This window comes from Polypterus senegalus, chromosome 5 (genome assembly GCF_016835505.1).
Source record: "Polypterus senegalus isolate Bchr_013 chromosome 5, ASM1683550v1, whole genome shotgun sequence".
Lineage (NCBI taxonomy): Eukaryota > Metazoa > Chordata > Cladistia > Polypteriformes > Polypteridae > Polypterus > Polypterus senegalus.
In genome coordinates, this window is record NC_053158.1 from 92,241,398 (window position 1) to 92,268,074 (window position 26,677).

Below are 26,677 nucleotides of genomic sequence, written 5' to 3' on the forward strand. Positions count from 1 at the left end.
TCATCATGGTATTTCTCAGCTTTATTCATCATGGATGTATATTGTGTTGTGTAAGAATCACTTATGAACACTTTGAAATCACTTCTTAATTTATTTATTTATTTTTTTAGTCACAAGTATGTGAAAACAGTTTAACTAATCTTGATATCTACTTATGCAAGATGTCCAGATTTTTGGGTTCTCTCATTTTTAAGGCCATTTCTGGGCCATATTTTTGCAGGAAAATATACCCTTATGCTAAAGAGTAAACAAATAGTTGCATTCAGCAAAAATGAACAGAAGGAGTTGAAGATGTTCTTGCCACATCAGCTGGCCCCAGGTATATATACATTTTAAGCACAAAAAACGTCAGACAAGCACAACACTTCTGAACATTAAACAAACACGATTGACATCTCATGTAGCCCTTCTACAAGTTTAAAAATTACCAATTTCAAACATAACCATGTGGGGTATCGTTTTAAACTATCTCAAGTCAGTAATTGCAAACATGATGTTATTTTTGATTTCAGATCCTTTGCTAGGAATCTAGCACTCTTTGGTCCCCTATCAGAGAGAGGAGAAAATTTGGGAGCATGCACTCATACAAGATGAACCACCTCTATCAAAGGGCAAAAATTGACAAAATTCTATTACAATCAAGAATACCTAGTCTTTAAACTTTTTACATGTACCATATACTTTAATATTTCAAATATTTAATGTAACTTTTATTGTTTATTATATACTTCAACCTTGTGGAATCAATCATTACACTTCTTATGAACACCTGAATTAGGGCAGTTTACATTAATTAAGACTTTTTATATACTGATCAGTGTATAGTAGTCAGAGCATAGACAATATCACAAATATAATAGCATGTATAACATAAATAATCAAAACACAATGTAGAGTAAAAACATAAAGTACATATTCCCCAGTGCCAGTATGTGTTTTTTGAGTGCCACATTGCCCACCCTCCTGCATAGTAGGCAGTCACAGGTTTGTTGACCTAGGCCACATTACTTCCTACTCCATTCCTAGAAACCCTTAATTTCAAAAGACTATGCTCAGTCCACAGACACATACAATGTAATAAAATAAAATTGTCTGATTTTCCAAATGTCCTAAATGACTCTAATATCACATTTCTAGCATAGCTTGTCAAAGTTGCAGTAACACCTAGTATCAAACCAGGATTCCAAGAAGAGAAATGACTTAGAAGAGAGTTGGTTTCATTTCATAATAATTACCCAGTTTCTATTTTTGAACAAATACATAGTTACAATGTGAGCAGCAGCCTAAATTTAAATGCTGAGACCAATGAAGCATCACTTAACCAAGCAGACAGATAGTTCCGAAATTTAAGCTCCCTGAAGCAAAAGGTTTCACCTCCTACAGCAATTTGTTTTTCTTGAAACTTTTGAAAAAGGCTGTTATTATGTGCTTGTAATGTATGCTTTGATGTATATGAGTTACTAATTTCTGTTATGTAAACAATAACAAAGCCATTGAAATCTTTATTAGTAAGAAGGAGGATTTCTCAAGTTGACCTTAACCTTAGCTGGAAGTCAGTGTATTGATGTAAAAACAAGAGTTATATGGCTCTCTGTCTTAACCTGGTACTAATCCTTTCACTGAGTATAAATCGAAGGCAACAAATAAAAATAAACTAAAATCACTAAAATGAGTTAATTGTAGTAGTCAGTTATGCCTGGAAAAGTGAATAAACTTCTCTGTATATTGCCTCGTGGCAAAACCCCTTAACTTTCCAATATTAATTGTGTTAAAAAGCAACTTTTGGAGGGTTTGGTAATGTTGGTATTACAAGGACAAATAGAAAACAGTGCACTGATTCATCAAATTTAATGTTTATTCTATCCGAGTACATAATGCTTAGCCAATGTTTTAAGTCATATAAAGAATGAATCAGTTAAAATCACAAATAGGGAAACATTAATAGGCCTGACTAATAGATATAGCTGAGAGTGATTTTCACTTAAGTGAAATTCATACATAGATGGATAACATCTCCCAGTGGCAGCATGTAAGTGAAAACAGTAAAGGTTACAGAACTAATCTCAGAATACATCACATCTAACTTCTGAACATTTTGGAAGCGCTATAAAAATATCCAAAATATTTTAAAATAACACTCTCCAAGCCCTGATATGCCATATTTGTTCCATGCAACTGCCAAAAATGATTACAAAAACATTGAAATGAAAACCTATCTTGATTTCGCTTTTCAAGTAGGAAAAGCAATTTAAGTTGCCACAATTTTAGAATGGTTTCCAACATGCATGGTATGCTGGTGGGGGCATAGTTGTCAAGTTCACGAACCTACCTTTTAGACAGCATTAGGCACTCTATGCCTTTTAGGACTTATTGGCATGTGGTAAAGGCTAGATCACAGTTAACAATTTTTCATTGAAGAACAAGAGAACAAGTGATGTTAGATTACTTAAATGACTAAAAAGTGTTATCACCTGCTATTTAGAACCTTTAAATGGGGACAGATGACATCTAGATTCCTGGGAGGGCTGGTAGTGGTAACACTAGACTTTCCTAACTCCAGGAATAATCTCGAGCTTCATATTGAAAATCTTCTAGATGTTCTAGGCTATCTGAAAGATATATTCATCCATCCATTCATTTATTTTCTAAACCTGCTTTCCAAAGTAGGGTCATGGGGAAGGTGCAGCCTATCCCAGTAAGTATCACACACAAGGCAAGAACAATCCCTGGGGAGGGTGCCAGCACACACACACACACACGCACACACCTACAGGAGTCATGGACCAATTAAGCATCATCAATCCAGCTATTCTCCAGTTTTTGGACTGTGGAAGGAAACTAGAGCACACAAAGGAAACCCTTGTGGAAATGGAAATGGGGAGAACATGAAAACTCCATACAATTGTGCCACCATGCCACCCAAGATATAACCACTCCAATCAATCTTTAGCTCTCCTCTAGTGTCCTATTGCAGTGGTCAGTGACAGGTACACCTGTAGCCAAAAATATCTAGGGAATATCTTCACTAGAAGCCCAAACCACCTCAACTATAAACTCCTGACCTGGAGAATAAGTAGCTCTGTTCAGAAGTTCTTTTAAATAGTGTATTGCTTCTACCTTTTATGGAAGATTAGTCCTGGGATATGTTTGTTCTGTGCAATGAGGTGCAAAACTCATGTTTCCAAGCTGGCTGGCCTCAAGACTTTAACTGTGATCTCTGCATGCCTGACACTTTTGTTCTCTTTTATACGTTTTCTAATTACCATTTTCCTCATCTAATACATCACATCATTGGACTCTTAATATGCAGAACTTTATTACCTCTTCCAACTGACTAACACCCCCAGTAATTTCTCACTCAGGCCGATTCTCCTATTAATCTGATCACTGCTTCCAGGGTGTTTTGCGCATTGTCCTATTAATCTTTCCACCACTTCATAGGAGGGGTGTAAAGGCTTTCCAATCACTTTATCCCAACTTTCTGGAGGGGTGTTTGATACTCATTTACCTCATTCTAACCTTAGAAAATTGCATTTGTAGTTTTTGTAAGACAGTGCAGAAATTTCATGCGTTTAATAATTTATTCTGTTAAGGATTTAATATATAATTAATTGTAACAGACTAACATATATTAACTAAAAATTCCACACTCTTCGCATTGTTCAAGGAGTGGCAGTCCTAGAATGGCAGTGACGTTTAAAATGTATAAATCTATTAATTTCTTGATACTGATAAGTACATTTACAAAAGCACAGGGAGTGTCAGTGTGATTAGGTGCCAAGGTAGAAGCCCAGTATAACTGAGGAAAAATGCCATGCCATACAGACTTCCCATCCCTGTCCTTCTTCATTCAGCCTTTCTTTCAGCTTGCAAGTGTACGTATATATATATATATATATATATATATGTAAACATTATATTCTGCAGTTCATTTATATACTCTGAGCCTGTCGACTCAGAAGTTATGTTAAAATATCTATTTTATTAGTCCTTCAATATTTATATGCTGATCACCTTCATGAAAAAAAACATTTTTTATCTTTAGCTGTAGTATAGCCAAAAAAATTAATTGCTAAAATGTGGTCATATTTTCTGTATTAAGAATATGGAATATTTTTCCAGCTCTTGCTTGCACTTCATTTAATGGCTCATAATAAAAGCAGCTGCTAAATATCTTCAACAATTATAGTTATTATTCTCAGACAAAAGAAATGTCCCTATGCTTCACTGCACCAATATGATAATGATTAAAGGTTTGGAAAATACATTGCTTAAAACTGACTGTACTGTTATATATTTTTGATAGCTCATAACAAGAAATGCTGTATAATTTAGCAAATTAGTAAGCATACTTTTATGTTTTACTAGTATAGATTAAAAGGTATATAAGAAATTAATTGCTCGACCTACATCTTTTTTGTAAATTTATTATATTGTTTTAATGCCTAATACATATATTTAGTGGCATTTCTGCTGTAGAGGCCAGTGGAGCACTGCTCCACCAGATGTTGTGCAAAATAAGTAATAAACTTTCAGTAACTTAACCTATTAAAATAAACATAAAAATCCATTCTTTATCTTCTTAAGCACTTTTTCCCAATTTTCTATCATATGCTCAAGGTAATTACTTATCTTTAAGAACATTACCTCTTGTAATATGAAATTATCTTTGTGTTGTGTCAGGCTGAGGTGCTGGACCAATTGGTGCAGCAGTTTCCTCTAAATATCCTTAGGTATGTGCAACATGAACTTTCAAGTTTACTGTACTGTCATTGAAGGTCATTGCCTGTATTAAAACTTGGAAAAGAAGCCAATAGAATAATTCTCCAGTTTCAAAGAAGTGCAGAACCCTGGAACAGAAAAAAACAATATGCATGTTGAAAATATTTTTTTTTATTGTTTACTGGCCTCACACAGAACAGCAAACACCTGGCTTCACTGTAGGTAGTGCTGCTACCAGATGTGCAGTGTGTAATTTGAATTGTGCAGTGTGTGCAGCCCATGTATTCTTTTCCACTCAGGTCTCAATCCAGGTGGTTCATCGTGTGGTGTGGTGGGTGCGACAACACACTGTAATCAGAGAATGCTCCCAACCTACCTACCTATCTACAGTAAGTTAATGTTTGCATTAGAGAAGTCTACACACAGATAGTAGGAGAATTATGACATGCCCTCACCAGAATTTTCCCGCCAAAAATTCCACTGCATATATTACAACAAAAACACTCATAATAATGCGAAGGAAGGAAAAAGTATTAAAAAACTAGTTCATATACCAAAAAAATCACAAAGTGAAGGAATGAACAAAAAGAGAATAACAGTAGAACATAAACAGAAGCAGAACAAAAATCTTTAGCTTTTCTGGATCTGCTTATGCTGACAATTGAATCTCCTGTCTGCAAAATCTAGCATCTTTTCTACTTGTCCATCTTCAAGGTTGCATTCTGTTTCTCATGTCCTATCTCTCTCTCTGTTTTTCTTACTACTCTAGACTCCACTATCTGCCAGTGATTATTCTCTTCAGCTCTAGACTTAGGTTTTCTCTAAGGTATGACCTTAGACTTCTTCTGGTCAAGTCTGGAAATTTCTTGTATGATCCTTGCCTTTGCTATAGAGACAGCATACCAAAGTTCCAACTATTGATTTCAGGTGTTCTTGTACTCCTTCAGTAGCCCTTGAGGGGCTGGGCCCCAGTGCCACCTGCATCATCAGTTGAGCTTTGCTCAAAGTCATGGATGGTGTTGTCCCACTATTAGTGGGACTGGTTTCCTGTGAGTCCTCTTTGAGCTTGAATTGGCAACATAGCCACTGGTTCACTAGCTGGCACACAATCCAGACACCCATATATCAGTATATCTTTTTGTGGCTTTCAGCCCCACCCCAGCCACTTTTATGTCTGTGATAAAAGTGGACCGGACATCCCTCTTTGTCTCTATTTTCCTCATTTTGGTTTTGGTGTCCATGGTGACCTCCACTGACACATACATTTCCAGATTGGCCTATGAAAGACCTGGGTTTTGAAAATAGACTTTTTTCCAATAAGACTTTACTTGATCGCGGAGGTGGTCCTGCTCCTGTCAACCTGTAACAAGATATCCCCTAAGTATATGTAAAGACATTATAATTAAGGTGATTTATAGTGTAATATATTCATCAAGGGAAAGGCCCAGTAGGGGCAACAGAAGAGAGATATTTACACCAATCACTATCACTAGAGAGTCTTTATGAATGCCAGTGTTTTTAAGTAGTGTCCAATAACTGCCTTCTTAGAGCCCTTCAAGACTTTTCTTTCAAACTGAAGCTACTTAGTATTCTTTCAGAAGAAGTTTCTGCATTTACAAGGATTATTACTTTGCCAATGTGTAGATATGCCTACACTGGCAGTAGTTTTCTGGTCTTTAGTGGGAGCTCCTATGTCTGGTCCTTTTTACACTCTTCTTCTGTCTCGTGTTTTATCAATACATTTCTGGTTTTAACGTTCTCTTGGTAGCCAAGCAAACAATGCATTAAAAAATAAATAGCAGGCATAAATTAATCACATGCTTTAAAATCAAAAGTCAAAGCTGAGTTAACATAAAAAACAATATATTGCATTTTGAATGAATTATTTATTAAAAACATGAATAATTTGAAGATTTCTTGTTCAAAAGACTGTCTATCAAAAATAAAATGATCACAGAAAAAATATTTTGACAGCTCACTAAAGTAGAATAGGCTAATTTTCTTTGTTTACTGATAGGAACCATGTGTAAAAAAATGAAAATGAATAAGCAATATTCTAAAACACACTTGTAAAAAATAAAAAGTAGCACATTAGTTATGACGTGGAAATTAAAAAGATGCAAAAAGGGTGAAGAAAAATGAGCCTATACTTTCTAAACCTACCTATTTCAATACACAATAGCAAAGGATGAGAGCCAATCATAGTGGCACTGGCCTCCTGGAATGCATGAATTTTGAAATGGAACACCAGTCTATTGGAAAGCAAACTCATTGTATGCTAGTCTAGAATCAGTAATAGTCATAATGTGCATCTGTTTGGGATATGGGAAGTGACAGATAAGCTCATGAACATGCAAACTTTACATAGAAAGTTACAAGAATACAGAGCCCTGTAGCTGTATTGCGGCAGTGCTATATGCAGCAGCTCTGTGTTGTCTATGATCACTTATACTGGTTGTCATTTATGTGCACATGGGAGTCATCTTCAAGACTGTTTTGAATTTTGTAAGTCAACATCAGATCATTAGGTAGTGCTGTTGGTAACCCCTTGTTACTATTAGAATACAGGATGTGCAACCAGGAGAACAATAATGTCACTTCCACCCCATTCCCAAAAACCCCACCTCTTCCACCTCAGATCACATATAAGACCTCACAGAGCCAAAAGCCAGCATTCAGTCAAAAAATGGTATCTGGTATCTCACCCCACACTCTGAATATGTCAACTGGATCCCACAAATCACAGCGTGAACCTGTTAGTCCAGCAAAGAAGGTACTCCATGCAGAGGCATCTGCAGAAGTAAGCACAGGAATGATGGCAGACCTTTTAGGGAATATTAATTCATTTGTATATGAGCAGTTCACTGCAAAGCATGACTCGATTCAGCAAAGTTTTAAAGTGGAGGTTGGTGTTCTTTAGCAGGACCTTGCAGTGATGAAAGCTGAACGAGCAAAACTTTCTCAAGATCTTAACACACAAGTGAATACTCTGGACCAGTACGACAAACAGATCCAATCACTAGAAGGCCAGGTTGCGTCATTAACTGCAAAACTCACTAAACTGGAGGACAGAAATAGTCACAGCAATGTGCGCATCATCGGATTAAAAAGGAATTTGGAAGGTAGTAATGCAATTCAGTTTTTGAAAAAATTGTGGTGTGCCATTTTGCCATCCTTGCCTGGGTTTGATCCAATAATTGAGTGGTGCCACAGGATTTACTCCACTCATCAGGATTCTTCTCACCAAAGGTTGTTGATAGTAGAATTCCTAAATTATAACGATCTCCAAATGGCCATTCCCATTCCTCTTTTATCCAGCTCGTCTAAAACTGTCTCACACTTCAGGAGCGTTACTTTTTGACGATCTGAATCAAGCCATGGAAGCTGTCAACAACTTTCAACTAACTGGAACTTTTCTCTTGTTAGCCATGCCATGCCTGTGTTGATTATGTCACCCACTGAACCTGGACTGTTTGTGCCGACAGGCATCCTGTGTTATCTAAGAGGATCCTGTTTGTCAGTATCATTTTAACTGGCTCCTGTGCCTAACATCTGTAATGCTTAGTGCTTCCGTTTGTTCTGCTTTTTCTCGGTGACACCCCCTCTGATCTCTCATAGGTCATATGTCCATATGAGTCTATGTCTGGATATAAAATCAATTGGTTCAAGTCAGCTCTTCTTCCTCTTAATTTGTCCAGTAATCAGCCCTGTTCAGAGTCTATTAAATACCTGGGGATTGATATTCCCCCTTCCCTCCATGACATTACCTCATTGAATTATAAATGTAACTTCAGGAGTGCTAAGGACTCTGTCTCCTCCTGGTTTTCTTTACCCCTATTTTTCAGGTCCAGACTGGCTATTATTAAAATGAACATTGCCTCTGATTAATTTTGTTAACAGCATGCTCCCTGTACCTCCTCCAGATAAATTCTGGTCTGATGTCAGATCTCTTTTATCAATATTTCTTTAGAATGGTAAAAAACATAAAACTAGATATTTCACATTAATTCATTATTGGTCAGATGGGGGTATTATACTGGGCTTTGCCAAATTTGGAGACACATCTTTGGGCATTTCCACTTAGATCAGCTTAATGCTGGTTGGAAACCCCCCGTATTCCTCCATCTTGGCTCTCATTTGAAGTCAAATAGTTTTTTTTTCCCAGATCTCTCTCACTTCTCTCTTTTGTTTCTCTGAGCTCAAGACTGCATTCACTAAATTTTCGGTCAAGTAATCACTTATGCTCTCACTATATGGCGTAGGATGGAGGAACATTTAGGCCCCTGCCCATGATCACATTACTTCACTCTCCTTGCTTATTGATGGTAGCCTTATTGCTTTTCTGGCCTGGAGGCAGTGCGGTACTTCTACGCTTGGCAACATTTTTGACGGCTCAGGGCCTTGAATGTTCCAGTCACTAAGATTTGAGTTCTCTGTTCCATCTTCTTCAGTCTGTTCTTAAAAGTAGAATTGCTGAAGCCTATATAAAAAGTTGTAATTCTGGGCCCCCTCAAATTCCTTCACACCTCTCCATCAGCATCTTTGTTTTGCAAATGTGCCAACATCTCAATGTGTTTTGGTGCCTTCGCCTTTGCCCTTTCATCCATTCCTTTCCTTTATTCAGTCTCTGTTTTCTACAACAAAGCTTGTCTCTATATTATATACAACCTTGAGGAAAGCCACTCTTAAAACATTACTTGTGAATTTGGTTTGGGAACATGACCTCCCTCTCCCACTATTCTTGATTAGAACATGATTTTAAGAATATAATCTTAGTATCTAAAAACCCTAATTACCAACATACTCAATTTAAATTTGTTTATATCTAATGCCCCACAGACACTTTGTTATGGGCTTATCAGCTGACCCTTTGTGTTCCCTTTGTTCCTATCAGTCACTAGGTACCTTTCTACACATTTTCTGGGAGTGTCCCACAGCTATGGTTCTCTAGGGTAATGTTGTAAAGTTTCCTCATCTATTCTCGCCTATAAAACACCTTTATTGGCTCAATTATTTCTTCTTTTACACTTTTCTGCTTTCTTCTTTCCAGAAAAGGTTATTCTCCCTAGACACAATTGCTGCTAAATTGGCCTTAGCCTTCTGCTGTAAGTCTTCTAGTTTATTATCTTTTGATTTATGGAAAAACTTCTTTTTTAATCTTATTTTGTTTGAATTATTTGCAGCACGGATTAATGATTTGTCTAGCACTTGTACTTTAAACTTGCAGTTGGCCATGCAACTTGTTCATAGCCATATAGAGGAAAACCGCATTCCAAGATCCACTTAGGTTATCCATCCATCCATTTTCCAACCTGCTGAATCCAAACACAGGGTCACTACCACTGCACCACCATGCCACCCACTTAGGTTATTTATTTGTTTATTTATTTATCCATCTCTCTTTTTCTTTGTTTTTGCCATATTTTTATTGTGCCTTCCACTCCAGGGCTATCTTTGTTCATATAAGGCCAGGGATAGGGATGGGGGCTGGGGGGGTCATGGCTTTGGGAGGTTTGCCTTGGGATGGGTGTTTTATTGCTATATTAGTGTACTTTTCTGTGAGCTGTTGTAATTGTTTGTGATTTATACTTTATTAACACTAGAATTACCAGAGCCTACGAAAAAACTCGTAGGTCCGTCCCACCTTAAATCGATTCTTAAAACCGTTCTCACCTCTCTGCCAGCGTCTTTTGTTAATCTAAATGTGCTGATGAAAGAAAAGCTGCAAGTAGCCGGCTTTTTCATTCCCCCAACAAATTAGAACGTGCACAAACTTCTCCCAGCTCATGCCTTGATTGATTATCTGGGAGTGAAGTGGAGTTTTAGAGTGGAAATAATAGATCATTATTTGGAATACACGCATTTCACGTGTGTTCCATTTCTACAGTAATCCGTGTAAACACATTTTTAAAACAGAAATGTTTTTCATATTGTAGTAGTAAATGACAAAATGTAAGCATAAACTATATAATGTATGAAGCCTGAAGTCCAAATATCAAACACTTTCACAAAAGGTACAAATATAACAGAACAAGTATGCTTTTATTCAAAAATATAACTGCAGAAAAAAGCCGCCTTAGAATGCCACATTGACACATGCTTAGAACAGCTGCCACGGTAGTGTAATGGTATCAGCTGCTGACTAGTATTCAAAAGGTCATGAGTTCGATCCTGCACAATTCAGTTTTGAGAAGTAAACTGCTCATATTCTTACTATTTTAGAATAAAAACATGTATTTGATTTCAGTGTGTAACAGCCAGTAATTTATGATACTTGTAGAGGTTTTTATTTTTTTTTTATTCACTTTTCATTCTCTCAGTCGTGTTCAGGATCCTTCCCTACCCCCATCTGACACGTCTGTTTTCACATAAAGATGCACTATAGCTCTGCAGCGTACTTGTGACTGCATTCTCGTACCAATGCTTGCGAACTGAAGTGCCTGCATGCACGTTTCGTGGCATTACACGTCTATTTTTTTGAGCATGCCCGTGTCGCTCAAACACAGGAACATATGTTGGTGTACAAGTATAACAAAACAAGTGTACTTTTATTCTAGACTATAAGTGAAGAAAAAATAAAGCAAGTTACAGTAGGCGGTTGATACGACAGCTTGCGTGGTGCAATGCTAAGAACTGCTGATTTCCGATCCGTGCTATATAAATTCATCACATTCAAATATGAACAATTCTCACACACCCTTCCTACATTTACGACATGTGTACTTGTTGCAGTGTACACATCTCTCTGTGCTATGGTTCCTATTATACTGAATGAGCACCTGACATTGTACTTTCTTCCCTATATAAATAACATTCGAGCTATAGCGCGTCTCCAAATAAATCACATTCGAGCTATAGCGCATCTTTATGTGAAAACAGCTGTCAGATGGGGGGAATCGTGAACGCGACTGAGAGAATGGAACTGAATTAAAAAAAAAGCTAACCTTTACAATTATCATGCATTTACACTGGCTCTTACGAACTGACTGAAATCAAATGTATGTTTTATTCTAAAATAGTTCAGTACATGCAATAATATTTGAAAACGAACAGCGTCAGATCGGGTTTAAATACATGCTGACGCTGTTACAGAAGGAGTCAGCTTATTCAGTGCAGCAGTTTTAACGCTCAGTACATGCAATATTATTTGAAAACGAACAGCGTCAGATCGGGCACATATTCAAACCCGATCTGATGCTGTTCGTTTTCAAATAATACTGCATTAGTGCGATGATGTTTTTACATATATTGCCTCTTTCATTCATCTTGCGGTTTGTAATCAGTGACCGTGTGTTTTTTCCCCGATCTTGCCAGTTCGCACATGTTGCTGTATGGTGGTGTTTCTTTTGTACTCCAGGACATGCAGAGGACAGAATATTACAGAGCGGTAAGTTCAGCGCTATATGCAATCAGACAGACAGACAGGCAGAGAAGGCACTAGATATATAAATAAACAGGGAAGGCACTGTATAATAGATATATAAAAAACAGCTAAGGGGATAGATATATAGATAGGTAGGTAGGAAGGAAAGGCACTATATGATAGGCAGACAGGGAAGCTCCTATATAATAATAAAATTACTGTTATTACTATATAGATAGACAGGGAGTTCAGGCAGGCAGAACGGCGAAGGTTAAAAATAAATAAATTTTCTCCCCAGCATGGAATTGAACTCAGATGTCTTGAAGTACAACAAGTCTACTGCCCTCTAAGTGAGGGAATCTTATCAGTACACCACAGAAGCTGTTGTAAAAGTTTTGAACCTTTTATGAAAGTGTTTATTTGCTCTTTGGCTGTCAGGCTTCACACATTTTATAGTTTATGTCTACATTTTGTAACATTTATTACTAAAATATGAAAAAGTTTCTGTTTTAACATTGTGTTTACACAGATCACTGTAGAAACGGAACACACATGAAATGCTTGTGTTCCAAATAACAATGTATTATTTCCACTCTAAAACTCCACTTCACTCCCAGATAATCGAGGCATGAGCTCGGAGAAGTTCATGCACGTTCTGAGTCGGTGGGGGGGATGGAATAGCCGGCTGCTTGCAGCTTGTTTTTATTGGCACATTTACAGGACAAAGGAGGCTGGCGGAGATGTGAGAACGGTTTTAAGAAGCGATTTAAGGTGGGACGGATCTACGAGTTTTTTCGTAGGCTCTGGTAATTCTAGTGTTAATAAACATTTGATTACAAAAAAACCTGTCAATTAACTTAACATGCATCTTTATGGGATGAATGAAGTACCATATGATAATCCACAAAGAGGTGGGGAGAATGTGCAAACTCCACAAAGTCACCAGGCAGAGATTTAAATCCAACACTCTCCAGGTTGAAGAGATCATATCTACAGAAGTAAAAATCCAGGACATGAATCAGCCAATAGAGCTTCAAGCTTAGAAGAACTTTAAGAATGTTCACAAAAAGATCAGAAATTGATTTTTTAAGCAGCATCAGCTAACACTCTCTTTTACACACAGATTTTAAAAATGTCACATGGCAAACACATGACTTTCTCCATATTTACAATATTGTAAGAGCCAATCTTAGAAAGTTAAAGTTTTGAGTTAAACTTATATTAATGTTTGCTTAATTTGAATAGAACATACATTTCTTTCATAGTCATAACTTATGGTATAGTCTTTTCTCCCCATAAGTTAGCAAGAGATAGAACCTTCTTACTGTAACTGAGAAGCAGTGTGATAATAATATTAGTTGTGGTAAGAACAAGTCCCAGTAAAGAGGGACTTGAAAGACTCACTTTCAAGTTAGAAATGGGATCAGCATAAAGTTTTCTGACCATTTAGAAATGGTTCTGAAACATTTAGAAATGGTTCTGAAACATTTTAAAATGATTACGATTTGAAATGTAACAAGATTTAAGCTTTCAACTGAACTTTTCTTAACATTAATTTTTCCCTATTTGTTACTTTAATTTTCTTTTTTGTGTGAACTGTTTTACTTTGAAACTGAACTAAACTTTTAAAAACGAAGATATTTTGTCTGTGGAATCATTTCTGTGCGTCAGGCATTTGTTGAATCCCATTTTTTTGAGTTGAAGCTGCTGAACTTTGGTAACTCTGAGAAAAAGCAGCTACATTTGCGTCAGAAAACTTTGCCATCTGAAGGCCTCGAACATGAATTGGAATCTACCATCCGAGCATGGAGGACACTTCTACTCCAGAACTCGTCAACGAAGAAAAAGAACTGAATCATTCTGAGGTACTGTGATCTTATCTACTATCTCTGCACGATCGTAAATGAAAGCAAGGTCACCGTACCTTGAGAAGATTTGAGAGACTGTGATATTATAAAAAGACATTGTGGATGTTCGGTTGTGCTTTTATCTGAGTCATTGAAGCCTTGTTTCAAGGAAGAAATCTGCATTGTTGGAACATCCTGATTGTGATTGCTGTCAGGAAATGTCGTGTCATTTGCTCGAACTGTCGTCATGGCATCGTCTAAACATAGCTCAAGTGAGATCGGCAGTGGTTTGAGTACAGACTCAAAGTCAGAAAATATAATTGGAGATCCTAAAGGTCACATAAGTCAGAGGAGAGATAAGCTTTCTGTGCTTATGACTGAAATCGGAAGTCTTGAAGACATTCCAGGAAATCATTTAATAATAGCAGAAAGATTTGAAAAATTTTGTGACACACACAGAGAGATAAAGAAGTTGCATGAAAGGCTTCTATCCACGTTAAGTAAGGAAGGAGCGATCAAGAAACAGAAAACGACATTCGCCAAAAACTGTAAGAAATGGAACGATTTTATTGATGCTACAAGAGTATGGCTAGAAAACGCAAACACCCTGTTAAGACACACATTTGACAAACAGCTAGTTAATCAATTCGAAGAGATGCAATTACAAGAACGGGTTCGCTCAAAGTCAAAAACACGAAAGACGTCTCCTCAGTTAAAGCATGCCCTTGATATTAAACTTGATTTTTTAGTTCAGAAAACTGCAGCTGCATCATCATCTTCTACAGCAGTGTTGATTGAACAAACAGCACTCAAGTGTATTCTACAAATGCTACATGAACTTAAAGCGGAAAGACAGGAACAATCCACATTTAGTGCAATAGTAGACATGCAGAGCTCCAGAAATGATATACTAGATGTGCTAGCGCGGAATCAAATCGAATATCAGAAGAATCAAGCCAAATGTTAAAAAGGTCAAGCTGAATGTCAGGAAGCAATCACTGAAATGGCTAAATTGTTAACCAAACAAGGGAAAGCTACTGATCCACCACTTCCTGCAACGCATGATGAAGTACCACACACACAGATCCCTTTATTTTCAGGTGACCCACTGGCTTATGCAGACTTCATCAGAGCCTTTGATCACGCTGTAGGTGATGTATTAGCAGACTCACAAGATAAATTAGATTACCTGATCCAGTGCACCAAAGGGTCTCCTCAGGAAATGATTAAAGGCTGTTCACGAATGTTACCAGATGAAGGCTATTTAGAAGCAAGAATGTTGCTTGAAAGATATTATGGCAATGAGTTATTCGTAGCAGACGCATATCTCGATAAAGCACTGAAATGGCCTCAAATAAAGCAAAATGATGGGGAGGCTCTGTGAGATTATGCTAACTTCCTCTCATCTGCATAAACACTATGAATGACTCAGGGAATGGTGTAGAATTCAATAATAGTCATAATGTGCATGCTGTGCTTAAGAAATTTCCGTTTTTTTTTTGATAAACGAATGGATGAGGTATGGTTACAAACTTCAAGAAAATAAAAAAGGACCCAGCATACCTGAACTAATTAACTTTTTGCATCGTGAAGCTGAAATGCTGCTACACCCTGTGCACAGTGCCGTTTCACAAGGCTACACTTGTGAGAAAAAAGAAAAAAAATGAGAAAGCCAGGCCCCCTCGGAAGTATGGACAGAGATCAGGAGGTATTTTCAACACCAATATTTCCAATGCTGCCGAAAAGGGGACTCAAGAAATCTCTGTCAAAAAGGCTGTCAATGATACATGTGCATTTAGAAAGCCTTGTGTATTCTGCAATGGTCAGCATATTCTTGCTGAATGTAGTAAAATCAAAGAACTTCCACATAAAGAAAGAATTGACTTTTTAAAATCTAAAGGTTTATGTTTTCGCTGTCTCAAACAGGGTCACCTAGGTAAGAACTGTAAAGAAAGAATGAAATGTCAGACATGTTCCTTTCAGCATCCAGATATCCTACACATTAAAAAAGACAATGGAGCAACACTAACTGAAAAGGAAACCGAGACTGGAACTTGTGCCTTTATGGGGGCCGGAGAAGAATGCACACTGCAAGTAGTTCCTGTTAAGGTAAAATCTAAGAAAAGTAAAAGGTATGTAGAAACAGACGCCTTTATAGACCTCGGCAGTACAGTAACAATTTGCACTGAAAAGCTCCAGAGACAATGGAGTCTTCAAGGGAGAAGGATGCAAGTATTCCTCAAAACTATGAGTAATTATGATGACGATTCAAAGATGCTAACCCAATGTTCTGTCTTATCAGATTTACAAGTCTGTGGTCTCAAGGATGTTGAATATATTGATTTGCCAAAGGTCTTCACACAGGTCTCCATTCCAGTGAACAAAAAAAAGTATTTCACTACAAGAAGATATCGATAAGTGGGCATATCTTAAAAAGGTACATCTATCTCTTATTGACTCTGAAGTTGATCTTTTAATAGGAATCAACTACCCAGAAATCTTCAGGCAGTCACGAATCATACCTAGCCAAGGAGGTGGACCTCACGCCATGAAGACTGCACTTGGATGGGTAGTTGGTGGACCATACAAAGAGATAGATGACCTTGCAAAACAAAATGGTAAAATGCCTAAACATTCAATAACAGAGTTTGAAGATATGTTGCTGCAACAGTACAACACAGATTTTCCAGAGCGCAAATGTGACGAAAAAGAGGAAATGTCACAGGAGGACATCAAGTTCATTCATATAGCCTCAGAATCTACAAGACTGGTAGGTGGCCACTATTGTTTAAATTTGCCTTTGAAGGATGAAACACTTAAAATGCCAAACAATTGCTGTATTGCTGAACAGCATGCTATTGGACTCAAAAGAAAATTGAGCAAAAATTCAGGTTTCCACGAAGACTATAAAGCCTTCATGAAAGACATTATAGACAATGGTTATGCTGTTAAGGTACCCAAAGAAAGCCTGAATTGCAATGAAGGCAGAGTGTGGTACATCCCACATCACGGTGTGCATCATCCAAAGAAAAATAAGATTTGAATGGTCTTTGACTGCACTGCCACCTACCATGGGATTTCACTTAATAAGTAATTACTAAAAGGCCCTGACCTAACTAACACACTCATTGGCGTCCTTACAAGATTCAGAAAGGAGTCAGTAGCCTTAATGGCAGACATTAAGTCAATATTCTACCAAGTTAAGATACCAGACAAAGACACAGATCTTTTACGTTTTCTAACGTGGCGTGAAGGTAATCTAAGTAATTTGAAGAATTTAAAATGACAGTACATCTTTTTGGTGCTACCTCTTCACCTAGTTGTGCTTCTTATGCTTTGTGTAGAACAGCCGAAGATGCCAGAGATACATTTCCTGAAGAAACTGTTAACACCGTTCTCAACAACTTCTATGTGGATGACTGTTTAAGGTCAGTGACAACAGAAGAACAAGCAATCAAGCTGGCAAAGGACCTCCAAGCTCTATGCCTCAAAGGGGGATTCCATTTGTGGGTAAGTAACAACAGAGTAGTTTTATGGTCCATGCCTGAAGAAGACAGAACTCATGAACAAAAGGACTTAGATTTGAGCCACAGTCTCCTTCCCACAGAGTGTGCCCTGGGCATCCAGTGGTGCACTGAAACGGACAGTTTCAAATTTCATATTAAGCTGCAAAACAAGCTCGCTACAAGACGTGGTATCCTGTCTGTTGTTAGCTCAGTTTATGATCCACTTGGTTTTCTAGCACCTACCTTACTGCCAGCAAAGCTTATTCTAAGAGACTTATGCAAAGAGAAATTTGGGTGGGATGAGGAAGCAGAAGTCAAACACATTCAGAAATGGAAAAATGGATGGATGATTTGAAGTTACTTACAGACTATAAAGTGAACAGATGCTTCAAACCTATTGGGTTTGGAACCATAAAAATAGCACAAATGCACCATTTTGCAGATGCTAGTGAAGATGGATATGGCACTGTCACTTACCTTGTCTTAACCAATGAAGAGGGCAAAAACATTGTTCATTCCTGATGGGCAAGTCAAGAGTTGCACCATTGAAGCAGGTTACGATTCCAAGATTGGAGCTAACAGCAGCCGTTGTGGCAGTTAAAATGGACAAAATGCTTAAAGGTGAGCTTCAAATGCCCTTACAAGAATCTACATTTTGGACTGACAGCACCACAGTGGTAAAATACATTTCAAATGAAAGCACTCGATTCAAGACTTTTGTTGCCAACAGAATCTCCGTGATCAGAGATCATTCACAACCTTCACAGTGGAGGTATGTCACATCTGTCCTTAATCCGGCTGATCAAGCATCTAGAGGCTAAGCATAGAAAACTTTCTCAAAAGCACCACATGGTCACATGGTCCAAGTTTCTTATTAAAGTCAGAACGTGAGTGGCCAAAAAGACCAGATCAACTGAATGATTCACTTTTTGAAGATGATCCAGAAGTTAAAATGTGTAAAATGACAAGAATAGAGGAGGCAACTGAACCCATCAACAAACTAATCACTTACTTTTCAGATTGGCATTGCTTGAAGAAAGCAGTGGCTTGGTTCCTCAGGTTTAAAGACATACTGTTGCACTTAAGAAATGAAAGAAAAACATTTCAACTAGAAGTCAGTCAGACTAAAGGTAATCCATAAGAACAAAAATCACTCATCAGAAAGCACATGAAAAGGTACAAATAGACTTTAAAACGAAGTCCAATTTCTCTAGATGACTTAGTTAAAGGTGAAACAGAGCTTATCCGCCTAAGTCAACAGCAAGAATTTCCAGAAGAATTAAATGCTCTAAAGAAAAAGACTTGTGTTAAAAAGAACAGTCAAATCTATAAACTTGACCCGATCATACAAGATGGAATACTGAGAGTTGGAGGAAGACTCTGCAAAGCTGCAATGCCTGAACAAGCTAAACATCCAGCAATTCTTCACAAGCATTCACATGTTGCTTCTCTCATATTGCAGCACATTCATAAACAAATCGGATATTGTGGGCGCAACTATGTGCTCGCACAGATACGCCATAAAATACTGCATACCTCAAGCGAATTCAACTATCAGAAAAATAATTTCAAAGTGCACAACGTGCAGAAGATACAATGCAAAAGTAGGTGAGCAAAAAACGGCAGATTTAACAGAAGATCGCCTAGAACCAAACCAACCATCGTTCACTAATGTTGGAGTTGATTATTTTGGCCCTTTTTTAGTCAAAAGAGGATGAAGTCTAGTCAAGAGGTACGGAGTAATATTCACATTTCTAACAACCAGAGCTGCGCATATAGAGATTGCACATAGCTTAGACACTGATTCTTGTATCCTAGCCATACTCCGATTTACAGATAGAAGAGGACAAGTTAAAATCATGCACTCAGACAATGGAACAAATTTTATAAATATAAATTAATTTTATAAATAAATATAAATACAGAATACAGTGTGAATTTACCAAAATACTGCATATGCAGAATGCAATAATATTATTTTTTAATAACTTATTGTACTTTAATCAAAAATCTGTAATGTTAATTCAATAAAGGCATAAATGGAATAATTTGTTATACTTTGCAGTATTTGAATTGAACTAAAATTCACAAATGTCTTTATTTCGGAGTCCTTATAAATGGAATCCTCCACACCCCTTTGTAACATCATTTTATAACAAGAAAACATTTAACTACAAAATGTTAACAACAGACACACAGAGACATATCTTTCAAAAATGGAAACATTTTCTGAAATGTGTTTTTTTCTGTTAAAAACAGAAAGTTAATTTTTTCATGAAAATAATGGTTTCTGTATACTCGAAATGTGAAGAATGTAATAATCTGTTTAGCTGATCATTAAAAGATTAGAAGATGAAAAAGTGACAAAAACAGGCCATTCAGCCTAACAAGCTCATCCTTCCTGTCCACCGAGATTGTTTAAAATAACATCAAGTTGACAACTGAAGTTCCCCATAGTCCTGTTACTACTACTACTATATTACATATGACATTGGTTCCTTGCATTAAAAAAAACTTGTGAGAAATCTGTCCTTAAGACATTTCCAACTGTGTATCTGCGTTCTTGTTGCAGGGTTTATTTTAAAGTAACAACTGTGATTCACTGTACTAATTTCTTACATAATTTTAAACACTTTGATTATGTCACCTCTTAATTTCCTTTTACTTTAATGAAAAAAGGTTCAACTCCTTCAACCTCACCTCACAGCTCAAACCTCTTAGTCCTAGAATTAGCCTAGTTGTTTCTCTGGACTTTCTATAACGTTGCTATGACTTTTTGTAATATGGAGAATAATACTGAAAGCAATACTACAGGTAAGGCCTCACTTGTGAGTTATATAATTTAGGCATAAGCTGGTTGGACTTGTGCTGCACACCATGTGCTACATAACCATAACATACTGTTAGCCTTCTTAATGGCTTCTGTACACTGTTTGGATGTAGATAGTGACGATTCCACTGTGACTCCTTTCAAATACTTTCAAAAGAAGAAATACTTTCAAGCTTTAGACCAACCACTGTGTGTTTAAATCTGACATTTTTACTTATTACATATCATACATTACATTTACTTATGTTAAAGTTCATCTGCCACAAATCTGCCAAAGCTTTGAACAAATACCATAATATACTATGGTATATCCAATCTATAAACATGTATTGTGTAAATCTCACTTTAAAATAATAGCTTTATTTCAAATGGCAAATGTTGAAAGAACAGTTCACACACACATCACATCAATGCTTACACACTCTAAAGATACTATACAGAAAGCAAGAAAAAATATAAATTAAGGATTGGGATATTTGCCTCTGTCTCTAAGTCTTTATTGGGTGCAAGATGCTGTGGAAATATATTTATACAGATTACAGGTTTTTGTGCTTTCTTTGATTATGCAAACAATTCAATGACTGAAATTGGGCAACTGGAAATATCACTTTGGGAAAAAAAAAAAAACAATATGACAGTCTGTAGTCTATCCTAGTCTGTAGACACACCACTATCTATATTTTCACTTCTGCTCATTTTCTTTTAGTAGTCTATTCTGCATATTTTGCTATATATATATATATATATATATATATATATATATATATATATATATATATATATATATAAAATGCAGTATTTCTTCTGAAATTCATCATCATGGGCATATACAGTACAGTAGTTTTTTATGGACGCAGTATATTGTTCCCAAAGTCTGTGACAAATATGTGACAAGGAAATTATAATTAGGAAGAAAGGGCACTGCAAAGGTGTAATTTGTGTAACAAAAAAGACAGAGAGAGCATAAAGATCTGGGGCATCCATAGGCAAACCATGTACAACTGATGAAATGATAACAAAACACTGACATTTGTTAGTGGAAACATCTTTCCAGACATGAGTCTACTTGTAGACTACAGATGGCAGTGGAGCCAGTTAAGAGACCAGTGGAGAGGAAGAGCTGGCTCCAGGCATTTGGAAACTGAAAATGATGTCATGGCTCATCTCGATGTCGATTATCGGATCTGCCAATGAAGAATGAGAACAGACATTAGACAACAGCTGCAGCCTTCCGTCCGGGGTGAAATTACAGTCAAATTAGCCCTTAGGTTGTTTCCCATATTTGTATGTATGTGACACCAGTAACAGTGGCATAATTTTAATTTCATAGGCCCTTGTGGAAAAAAAATAAATTAGGCCCCCCTCATGTGAAATTAAAAAATGACCACCATGAATGAGATCTGCCCAGCATATCACCTATGTAAAAGTTAAGTACTCATAACTAAGTTTTATGGAGTTGTGGGAATAACATTATTAACCTTTTCATTCTGATGTCAGGAAGACAAATAAATTAGTATATATTGCACTTGTTTTGAACACTTTATTGTTGTTTTTTCCAAACAAAAGTGCTAATGCACCTTTCACCACCTCTTGCTGACCATGTGTGTCTTCTTTTGCTCAGCTCATCCTTGGTTATGTATTGATGGCTTTGGGTTCAAGCTGCCAAAGAACAAGGAGTGAAACCCGGACCATCACAGCCAACAACAAACAATTAATACAATACCTTACATCAAATGCAAATTCGGACAATGTGCAGTTGATTCAGAAAGTATGCACACCCCTTCACTTTGTGCACACTTTCATTGTGTTGTAGATGTACTGTAAATCATCAAATTCAAATGTTAATAGTTCACACACATGCAATGACCGTCCTTCCTACATTTAAGACATGAGTACCTGTTGTAGTTTACACACTTCTCTCTGTGCTTTGGTTCCTATTACATTGAAAGGGCACCTGAAATGACTCAGTTTACTTTCCTGGGGAAAGCGGCTGTCTTGGAACAGAAGCTTGTTGATGTTGCATCCTCCTTTTCTTTTTCCATCACTTTTTCTAGTAAGATGCAATGATGAAGTTCCTCTGCAAGGTGAGCCATGAACACTCTTCTTTTCTCAGTGGCCCCCGTGCATGCCTTGCACAGTACATGTGCATTGATTGCCGCCAGGTCAAGCGTGTTATAGCACACAGCAACTGGCCACCTGCGTGTTACTTCTCGTACTGAATAAGCTCACGCCTTCTGGTGCACGATGTCAATGCAGCACGTAGAAAAAAAGAAAGAGACAAATATAAGGGACATTGAGTATAAATTTATTGTACTTGTAAAAGTTAGCTTTTTTCAGTTTTATTCTCTCAATCACGATCACGTTGTACCCCCCCACTCTATCCCGCCCCTCCTGATCTGACTGTAAGTAACAGCGCCAGCATAAATTCACAACCGATCTGATGCTGTTCGTTTTCAAAAAATATTGCATTTGTGCAATGATGTTTTGTGATTGGTACTATTCAGGTTGTAAAATGATTTCTTCAAAATGTCACTTATATTGTCTCTTTCTTTAAGGTGTGTAATAGAAACCACAGCATAGAGAGAAGTGTGTGCATTGCAACTGGCACACATGTCGTAAATGTAGGAAGGATGGTCCTTGCGTGTGTGTGAACTGTTAACATATGAATTTGATGATTGCATATAGCTCTGAACTGACCTCTCTGTACTATTCTTTCCTCTGTATGTCCTGGAGTACAAAAGAAACAGTACTGTGCACCCAAAAGTGGACACCTGCAAGATCGGGGGAAAAAAAAACAACAGGCGGTCACCGATTACAAGCGCAACATTTTATGCGAATGAATATGAATAATATTGCATCTGTGCCACAATGTTTTCCGAAACTTACTATACGGGTCATAAAATTAATAATTCCAAATATCGTATATACCTATGTCTCTGTTTTTTTTGTTTTTCTTTTTGACATCATAGACCATAAGATGCATACTAATTCAGTGTAAGCAGGAACAGTCAATAAAACTGATTAAAAAATCAAGTGACGGTGAGATACGAAGAGGGCAGATTCACCAGCGTTTGTGTGTCATCTTTTATCCCTCCAGATCAGAGAATGTCCAGATCCATTGCCTCAAAACACCACTCATATCTACAGTTATTCCCAGTTTCAAATAAAAACTAACAGCATCAGATCCCTAGGGCGGTAGTATGTATCGTGATCGTGACTGAGAGAATAAAAGTGAAAAATAAGGTAACTTTTACAAGTCCCATAAATGTACACCGTCTGTTACAGACACAAACCAAATGTATGTGTGTACTGTATAATATTAGCAATAAGAGCAGTTCACTACTGAAAATGACAAATATAGGAGGCAGTCGGGATTGAACTGGGGACTCTTGATCACAAGTCAGCAAATCTTACCGCTATAGCACAGAAGCTGTTGTATTGTCCTTAAACCATTTGTGAAAGTGTTTATTTGATGTTTGAACTTCAGGCTTCACACATTATATAGTTTATGCCAACATTTTGTCATTTACTACTAAAATATGAAAAACGTTTCTGTTTTAACAATGTGTTTACCTAGATTACTGTATAAACGGAACACACATGAAATGCATGTGTTCCAAATAACAATCTATTATTTCCACTCTAAAACTCCAGCACTTTGCTCCCAGATAATCAGTCAAGGCATGCGCTAGGAGAACATTGTGCATGTTCTGCAGGCGGTGGGGGGATGGCATACCAGGCTGCTTGCTGCTTTTCTTTATCGGCACATTTACAGGACAAAACATGCTGACGGAGAGGTGCAAATGGATTTAAGGTGGGCCAGATGTACAAGTTTTTTTTGTAGGCTCTGGTAATTCTAGTGTTAAACTGTGGTACAATGGGAAACAGAGTTTTTTTTTCCTCCTTTTTTGCTCGATCAGCTGCTGGCTTGCTGCTGCTGTCATACCGCGTTATCTGCATCTGGCGCGGCACTTCAAACATTTAAAAGCCTATACAGCAGCTGTCCTACTCTTTGTCTTTTATTGCCGGCCCTGGGCATGGTTAAATCTCATGGCACAAAGTCTCGTCACAAGGGACGTGAGTTCTTGATATTTTTTAGTTTATAATTTAACAATGGAATAAGAATCTGAAAATGTAACAACATCAGATTAAAGTTCAATATATTCTGAAAAAAATGATACCAAACATATATATTTAGGTTTTAAAATAAGTCTGATTTAAAGCATGACAAAAAACGTGGCATAAAATCGCTGCACAAAATTGTTACACTTTTAAGCGTAGGATTTTATATGTAGAGAGTAGATAAGCATAGAAGCTCATAAAAATCAAGACAGAATTCCTATTTATGTTGTTAAATCTTTTCATTTTTTAAATATTCTTCAAAATTACCCTGTTTTCCGCAGACTATTGTCCAGTGTTTTACACACGTTCAAAGATTTGGTAACCACAAAAGAAAATCTCGAATCATCATCCTCTATTTAAGGACTACTGCAAATATTAAGTTGCAAAGGTATGATGTGCTACCTTTTTAAAACATTTTTATTATACTTCTGTACTTCTAGAAAGTTTTGCAAGTGAACACTTTTCTATTCAAGTCTGTCATTTTGGTGCATTTAAGCATGGAAAACATACCACCAAACTGAAATCAATAGAAACATCCACACTGTTCAGATTTCTTTTTTGACATTGATTAAATAGTCTTTCACCTTTGCCAGCATGGCCAACCAGAATTAAAGCAGCATTTCTTTAGCAGAGAATGTCAAACTTGTTTTCCAAAGACAAAATGAGGCTGAAAAGCAATGGCTTATATTTTCTGCTTTACAATTGCAGCATCCTAACATTTTCTCTCTCACACCATTAAAAGGGTACTACATATATTGTATAAGTGTGAAAACATAAATACAGTCCACACCAATTTGAACAATACAGGCGTCCATCATGTTTTTTGAGGAGTAAGTGCCATTCATCAAACAAAAAATATAAAGTTAATTTCCTTGAAAGCTTGAGAGATATAAATAATGGATGCAGTACACACAAGATGCACTTACTCTTTTGAATCCTGTAAAAATTCTAATACTTTTATCATATAAACTGATGAAGTATTTGCTAATGTGAGATTTTTAGCACAGCATGATGAATGAAAGGACTCATTGTAATATCCTGCAATGTAATATGCCAGATTAAGGAGAAAATTAAATTTTAAATCACCTTCTCACTGGTTGATCTTCTATAGTCAAACTGCCAACAGCATGCAAAGGTTGTAACCACTACATGTGTCATGAGAATTCATGTCTCATTCAATATACCCATTAAAACCTTATGATACTGTAATGAGGAACATTTTTTTTGTACCCCGCTTATGGATGTATGACATGGTAAACACATTCTCATTCACAGTAAATCAGAAGTGTCCCAGTTCACAAACAGTGATATTGAGCATAGATTCACTCTTAAAAGTGTTAACGTCTTTCCAAGGTATTGAAATGGGTTCTGATTGGACGTTTAGCCCGCCAGTAACCCAAACACACAAGCAGCCTAATCAGCAAAACTAATGTTGATTTTCTGTACACTGACTGGTTGGCATAACAATTATCCATAAAAGTGATGCCTTGACTGTTTATAAATATTACAGTATATTTTGGCATCTATTTTCAAAACTGGACCTCAAAAACTTTGACTGGTTGATTTAATTTCAGTCAATTCTGGGTGTTAATTAAACTGCTCTTTTAATCACATTACTTACTCAAGAAAAACATAGCAAAGTCCCTAAAAAATGAACAAAGGTAATAATGGCCTTCATCAAAGTTAACTGATTCATTATTCTTTTCTGTTTTTCTGCTTTATCTTAATTTGCTTAATTGCTTAGAGGTTGTGCCTTAGTTATTCTAAATTGACAATGAAGGAATACAGAGCAGATGCAGGGAGAATAACAATGTGTCTAACCAAAAAGTCACTAATTTTGTGTTACCAACATTTGTGTATATTCATCAGTAAATGAATACTAAATTTTGAAAAATATGAATAGACAAAAATCCTAATGAACACATTCAGGAGATTTACTTCTGTCCTATGTAAAAGATATATATCTGTGCTATAACAAATCACTCTACAGATTTATAAAAAGGAAATTCACTGCAAGATGAGAATTGTTCTTCACAGAACGCAATAATAGCTAAAGAGGTATATGAGGACCACTGTGTTCTCAAAATATGTATTAATTTTGTTAAAATGAATAGTTATGAGCCAGTTACAAAAAATAAGAATTAAATTAGAACCACATATATCAGAAGAGCTGCATGACGGCAGTCTTTCTGGACATGTTGCTCTGTTTGTGTTTTATTCACTCTACAATGCTGATCTTCTCCTTTTAATCATATGCTACTCAAGTTTTAGGAATGCCGAGATATTT